Genomic DNA, 7,428 nt, shown 5'->3' with positions numbered 1-7,428 from the left:
AGCTGAGTGATCTGCAATCAAACTGGATGTTGGGGCTGCAGTCATCTGAAGGCTTGACTGGGGCTGAAGGACCCACTTTCAATCTTATACATGTAGCTATTGAAAGAAGCTTTCAGTTTCTCACCATGTGGGCTTTGGGCTTATCTCAGAACAGATAATGAGATAGATGATAGATAGATGATAGAATAGATGATGATGATGATGATGATAGATAGATAGATAGATAGATAGATAGAATGATAGATAGATGATATATAGATACATAGATAAATAGAAAATAGATAGATAGGTGGATATGTTATCATCTTTTATAACCTAATCTTAGAAGTGACATACCAATCCCTTCTGGCTTTTTCTGCTGTTTACAGACCCTGGTTGGGAGGATATGGGAGGAGACTAACAGGGTATGAAGGTCAGGAGATGGTAATCATTGGGGCCCATGTTAGAATCCAGCTGATCACGTTGCTGTTTAAGAAGCTCAGTATCCTGCCAAGCTCACACAGCTAATAAATGTTAGAGGCAGAACTCTCACTCAGCTCTCTGGTTTTTAACTCCTGTCTTCTGCAGCACTCTGCCTTCACCTGTCTGGGTACTACCTCAACCTCCTTAAACAATTTGGCTACTTTTGCAAAGCAATGACATAGACTAATAATGTTAACCTGCAAATATTACAGCTGAGAGTCAAAGGGTCTCAGACGCTTAATTAATAACAATTATTTTTCTCCTTTTGTTTATCTTTGGGGCGGGGAGTGGGGGTGGAGGGGACAATTATAGGAGAGTAGAAAGAACAGAAGCAGAGCATTAGAGGCAAACACTCTCTCTTTGACCGAACTCTAGACAGGTTCCTTCGATAGGCCTTGAACTTGGTGCCCGTCTTTGTCCAGCCTGCATCACTCAGTCATAGGAAGAATCCCATTAGGTTGGTTTCGCCTGATATCTAATCAAATCTGATCACCCTGGCTGTTCTTCAGCAAGAATCCTGTCAGATCAGTTTGGCCAGAATTCCCTCTCACTCCTGACGATTTCTTCTCAGTAATTTCTTATCCACTAATTAACACCTCCCCACACCCCGTCTGCCCACACACACTGTTCCTTGGCTATGAATCCCCTCTTAGCCATCGTTGTTATGGTTAGGAAAAATGGGCAGTTTGCAAGACTGAATCATTTTGTATTTCCCTGGTTGTATTTCGAGTTAAGCTCAGTCTCTCCTTCCTGCTGCAAAATGCCTTGCTGTGGTCCTCACATCTGCCGTGATGGTCCTGAGGAAAGTCTGCCATACCGTTTTATCAAGTGTCATAAATACGTTTTTGTCAACACTACTCCGGAAGAAACATGGCGTGGGAGAAATAAGAGGAAGATTACTCTCTCCTTTGTCTCTCATACCCACACAGGAGAAGTGACTTTTTACAAATTGTTACTTAGAAATGGGACAGGGGCAAACTGTCTTCGAGATGTACAAAACAACAACGCCGACTTAAAGAGGACCTGATCTTCAACCACAGCACATCTTAATTACATTTAAAAAATAATTCCATTTCAAATAATGGGCAAAGTGTGGACACAGTGGGCCGTGGTATATAAACTGATTTCACTTTTTGACTTGGCATTTGATATTGGCAACTGGAGGGACAAACAGATTCAAATCCCAAATGTCATGAATTGACCAACAGTGGGCACTCCAGCTGACTGCTGTATCCTCTGGTAATTATTTGACGTCAGGGTTTGGTTTACGTTCATTGGAAATCCTAAGAAATTATTTCTGGGAGGTCTTTACAAAGAAACTATGCTAGAAAGGCTTTGGACACTGAGAGGAATGAAGAAAAATCTTTTAGTTGAACAAATAAAATTTCATATTTTTATTTTCATCGTTGTTATGGTTAAGAAAAATGGGCAGTTTGCAAGACTGAATCATTTTATACTTAGCAGTTTCTTTCTCACCTTTAAGGGAAAGCACCAAGAGTCCTTCCATCTCGTCATCAAAGTCAGTCTCAGTTCCTATTGGCCAATGAGTTGAGGAGGTACATCATTTATTTCCCCCCCAAAATAATTCCTAGTACATTTAAAAAAGGATTTTATAGCTATGGGAGATGATGTCAGGTACAAGTTACCCAAATCCTGACACAATCCAACTTAAATAAGATGGAAACGTATACTCTCCCATAAAAAGAAGCCTTGAGAGAGTTGATTGGATTCATTGAGAAGCCTCATCTGCCTTCCCTGGGTTAGGCCTCATCCTCAGCGAGTAAGAGGGGTGCAGCAGTCCCACGCATGGCATCCTCACCTGACAACGCTCAGTGAAACACGTGCTGTCTCTGGCAGATCCCTCTTGGGAGGGAGAAAGATTATTTTCAGAGGCCTCCAGCAAACTTCCTCTAATACCTCACCTGCTACCACTGGTCTCCACGCTCAGGACAAGGGGCAGAGAACTACCATGGAGGACTTAGAGAAAGGATGTTGGGGTCTATACAATCCTCATTTTCTAAATGGGAACCTTTTAATTTCTATATCAGATTAGCTTTTATGAACAAAAATTTGTACGAGGAGGAGATGGGTTCTTAAGAGTAAAGATAAATACATATCGATTAAGAGAATTTCCCATTTTGTCATATGAAAAATAATAAATGAAAGAAAGGAGAACTGGTGAGATCAATGAGCACTAGTCTGCCTAGACCAGCAAAGGGAAAAACAAAGTATAAATTTAAATGCTGATCATGAAATCCTGTGAGATAGTCCTTGTCAGAATTCATTGAGAATCATTGGTGTGTATTTTTCTGCTGTTCAGACTAAACAAGTTAAAAGCCAGGCAGAGATTTTGAATTGAAAAGAAATGTGTTTAAGAGCATGTATATCTACCTAGGAAAATATGTAAGCCAAACAAATGATGGATGTACAGCATTACATATATATTTCTAGACACAATCAGTGATGCTTTCACTCTGTGATTAAAGGACCCACCTTTAAACAATTTTTAAAAATCCATACTCAGTGTAGCTGCTAGAAAAATAGAATCTTTCTCCAGCCATCATTGGATAGCTTTTTGTTCTCCTCTTAGGCTGCTTTTTAAACCACAGCATTGCTGACAACAGCAGCCTTGGTTCAAAAAGGGTGAAAATGAGGTTTGGAGCATAAGGAGCTACTGTATAAGAAGAGTGCTGGCTATGGACTCGGCTAGCCTTGGTTCCCAGTCCAAAAGGTGATTCAGTGTGAGTTGTCTCATCTCCTAAACCTCAGTTCCTCATCTGTAACATGGTGCTAGGCTATTCATTGCTACCATCATACAGTATTTTATAAAAATTACATGAGATTTGCATATAAGGAAGTTGGAACAGAGTTTGGAGCATAATTGGCATTACATCGATGTTACTGATTGCTATTGGTTCTACAAAGCCTCATAACTGAGTTGGGAGTGGTAGGGTGAGAAACAGTGGGTACATCTGAGTAGAATAATGGCATTGCAGTGGTTATCTTCATTTTTTTTTTTTACTGGTATCTCAAAATTAGAGAGGAAGATTTAAAAAATAATTATACATACATATATATATAGATAGATAGATAGATAGATAGATAGATAGATAGATAGTTGATTTCAAAGGGGAAGGAAGAGGGAGAGAGAGAGATAGAAACATCAATGATGAGAAGAATCATTGATTGGCTGCCTCCTGCACACCCCACACTGGGGATTGAACCATGACCTCCTGGTTCATAGGTTGACACTCAACCACTGAGCCACACCAGTAGGGCAAGAGGCAGATTTTTTAAACACCATTTTAGAGATGCACTTTTATAGAGGAAAATACAGCTTCTCAAATTCGGTAATAACCAAATCCATTAGATTTTATGTGGTAAAGATGAAACTCAAACCAGATTTACTGACTTCAAGTGTAATGTTCTTTCTACCACCTCTGTTGAGAAAATATGTTTACATTTCTGAATGATTCACTGCTTATTGTTCAAAAAGGTAGACTTAGAATCCCTCAATCACTGAGCTGGAAAAGCATCACAGGAATTATATTTCTCCAGCAAGATCTGTTCCCTAACCACCTAGGAATGTTGATCTTATATTTTTAGGGACAGAAAACCCACAACCAGCCTATTTCACTATGTATTTATCCCTAAAATAAAGGTATACTTTTCCTTTTTTATTGCTGTTGTTAACAGCCATCCGCTAGGTGATTTGCAATGCCTCTAAATATTTTCCCAACTGGCTATGGCATCTGGAATTTCACCATTAAGTGTAAAATTTTATCTTTAAGGTGTAGCTTTAGAAAAATCCTTGTTCTGGTGAACATAGAAGGGATCAAGAATATTAACATATTATACCCATATTAACCTACTTATGCTTACCAGCTAACTAGTTGTCTGCTCTAATGGCCCCCCTTGAAGATCCTGGAAGAGAGCTGTGCTTCAGTGCAAAGGGTAAAATAATCCCAAAACTAGGGAAGTGGAAAGAAATGATTATTTGTATGTCAGCTTTTGGAAGTGTAGGCAGTAAGGGGGTGCAGGCCAATGAGAAAGCAGTGGCAAGGAACGGAGAGCGTGGCATGCTGGAAGTCAGTCAGCTAACATATAATTATGTAGTCCTAAGACTAGTCCTAAAAATGTCTTAGAAATAATTCTTGCTTTAAATTAAGTATTTCCCCTGGTTTTAGTACTCAACAATGGTTGAAGACAACTGAAAGGGCATGTTAAGCCATGTCAACCAACCTCCCTTCCTTCCTCCCTCCCTTCCTTCCTCCCTCCCTCCCTCCCTCCCTCCCTCCCTTCCTTTCAATTCCTTTATGTTCAGCATATTAGCCTTTTACCAACCAAACACTATCACCATTAATGTACTGTACATTTTAGTTGAAGGCAACCAGTCTACAGACTCATTTACTTATATTAGACAAAATTAACCTCATCAAAAACTTACCGCAGTTTATAAATTCATATAAATACATAAAATGATGCAAGTAAACAAAAAGTTCAGCTTTTTTTTTTTTTTTTTAATTCTCAGACTATAACTTTCTCCAAAGGGAATAATTTCCTGCCCCATGATCAGCAATAGTTACAGTTCAATTTAACTACATCAACTATTATACTTTTATTTTTAATTAATTAATTAATTTTTATTGATTTTTAGAAAGAGAGGAAGGGAGAGGGAGAGAGAGAGAAATACTGATGTGAGAGCAAAACATCGACTGGCTACCTCCACTATCAGCCTTTTATATCTTTAAAAAAAATAAGTGAAAATTATAATTTCTTACCAAAATGTTAAGTATTTTCCAAATTTCAAATATTTGCTTCCCTGCTCTCCACCCCCTTGGGTTATTGGACGTTTCAAATAAACTAAAAATAACCACATCTCACCTGCAACATTCAACAACAATCACTTGATGCATAAAATTTTAGCTATGTCCCCAGTTATTTTAAGACACAAAAAATGGCTGTCTATCCATCTAATTCTTATAAGTTAGAAATACCACATTTAAGAATTAACATGAGAGTTTCAAATTTCCTCCAGTTTAGGCATTTATATCTTTGTTAAGCCATGTTAAGATTTCTTTTTTTAAAAAATATTCTCTAGAGGATATGTTGATTGATTTTTTTAGAGAAAGGGAGAGAGAGAGAAACATTGATGATAAAGAGAAATATTGATTGGTTGCCTCCTATATGTGCCCTGACTGGGGATGGAACTGATCTATTGCTAGGTATGTGTCCTGACCAGGAATAGTTCATGCAACTTTTTGGTATATAAGAGGACGTTCCCAACCAACGGAGCCACCTGGCCTGGGCAAGCCATGTTAATATCTTTTAATCACCAAACATACCTAACTCATTAAATTTTGAGTCCTTCTAATTTCATTTAGTATATTGCTGGTACTTGATAAATATTTGTGGAATGAGTGAATCCTTCTGTGATTCTTTTCTTTTCTTTTTAACTTTGGAAATGACTCCGTATTGGATGCATCAAGATTATGATACAAGATTATGAAAACCATAGCAAAGTCTTGGACAGTGCTGCTCATAATGAAAATGTTCTCTAATCGGCCCTGAACAACATGGAAGGCATTGCCCACAAGTCTGTATTGAGTACTTGACAGGAACTCGTCAGATGAAGAACTGGAGTTTACTAATAGCCTCTGTGGCTAGTGGCTGCCTATGGTATTGGATCTGGCAGGTCTATAGGTTTTATTAAATGTTTTCTGCCCCTCTCACTTTGTTTTTGAAAGTAGCTATTTTGATTGATTCCATCATGCAAATTGTCCCCTTGAATGGGAGTTTGACCGCTTGATATGATGTGAGCTGACCACCAGGGGGCAGCGCAGAACATGGTGGGCGTCAGTCAGTGGGCAGCAGTGGAGGCACTGCCGGCACTGATGGGCCTCGAAGAGAGCAGGACCTTGGTGAAATGGTGGAACATGTGAGTGGGCGGCACCAGGCCAAGGTGGGTGCAAGTGGGGGCCCGATCGCCCCACTGGTCGCCCCACAGATGGCGACCAGCAGCCATCAAGCCCTGATCTCCCAATTGGGGTCAGCCCCAGGCTGGGATGGGGAACTGGGGGTGGGTGGCAGCAACCAACCTCCTGTGGCCCCTGGGCTGGGGCTGTGACCTCTTGCTGACTACCTGGGGATGGGGGTGATGGGACAGAGGTGCAGTGGGAATGTGGGGTGTCTGCGGGCTTGGTCTCACTCCCCCTGCTATCCTCCCTAGGATGACAGGGCTTCATTGTGGGAAAGCCACCCCCCCCCCTCGCACTCAGATGCCAGATGCCTATGAGGAGCCCACATGGCCTCTTCTGGATGAGCCAGGCCACAGCTGCTGGGACCACAGGGGCCAGTTGGGCTCCCCATGGGTTCACGCAGGAGCTGGTCTGAAAGGCAGGTTAGGAGAGAGCGTACTGCCTGGCCAGGTTCTGTGCGGTGCCACTGGGTGGCCCAGACGCCCTCACTGCACCGCCCAGCTCATCGCATCTCTGCGTGGGGACTCGGGCACCGTGACTCAGGAGGGGGGTTCACAGGAGTCTGGGGGCCCAGGTGCTGCCCAGGGCCCAGAGGTCAGTTGGGACCTGCCCTTCCATGCCAGATGCTCGCGCTTTGATCACCAGGGACAAACATGGTAATTGACTGTACCTTTGCTACGCCTCCCATTGGATAATCAGTGCGATATGCAAATTAACTGCCAACAAAGATGGCGGTTAATTTGCATAGTGCAGGCAGGGCGGGGCAGCGCCATCCCGCCTGCCCCGCGCCATCTGGGCCTGCTATCTGCGACCCAGGGCGGCAGGCATCTGTGTGTGACCGGACCCGGGGCGGCTGGGTGGGGCAACAGCGATTGGCCATCCCGCCCAGGCGTCCCGTGTGTGACCCAACTCAGAGCGGCGCCCCAACCCCCAGATCGGCCCTGCCGTGTGCCCCACCCAGTGTGGTGCCCCAACCCCCAGATTGGCC

This window comes from Myotis davidii, unplaced genomic scaffold (assembly GCF_000327345.1).
Source record: "Myotis davidii unplaced genomic scaffold, ASM32734v1 scaffold1040, whole genome shotgun sequence".
In the NCBI taxonomy this organism is placed as follows: domain Eukaryota; kingdom Metazoa; phylum Chordata; class Mammalia; order Chiroptera; family Vespertilionidae; genus Myotis; species Myotis davidii.
Note: the sequence above shows the minus strand (reverse complement) of the source record.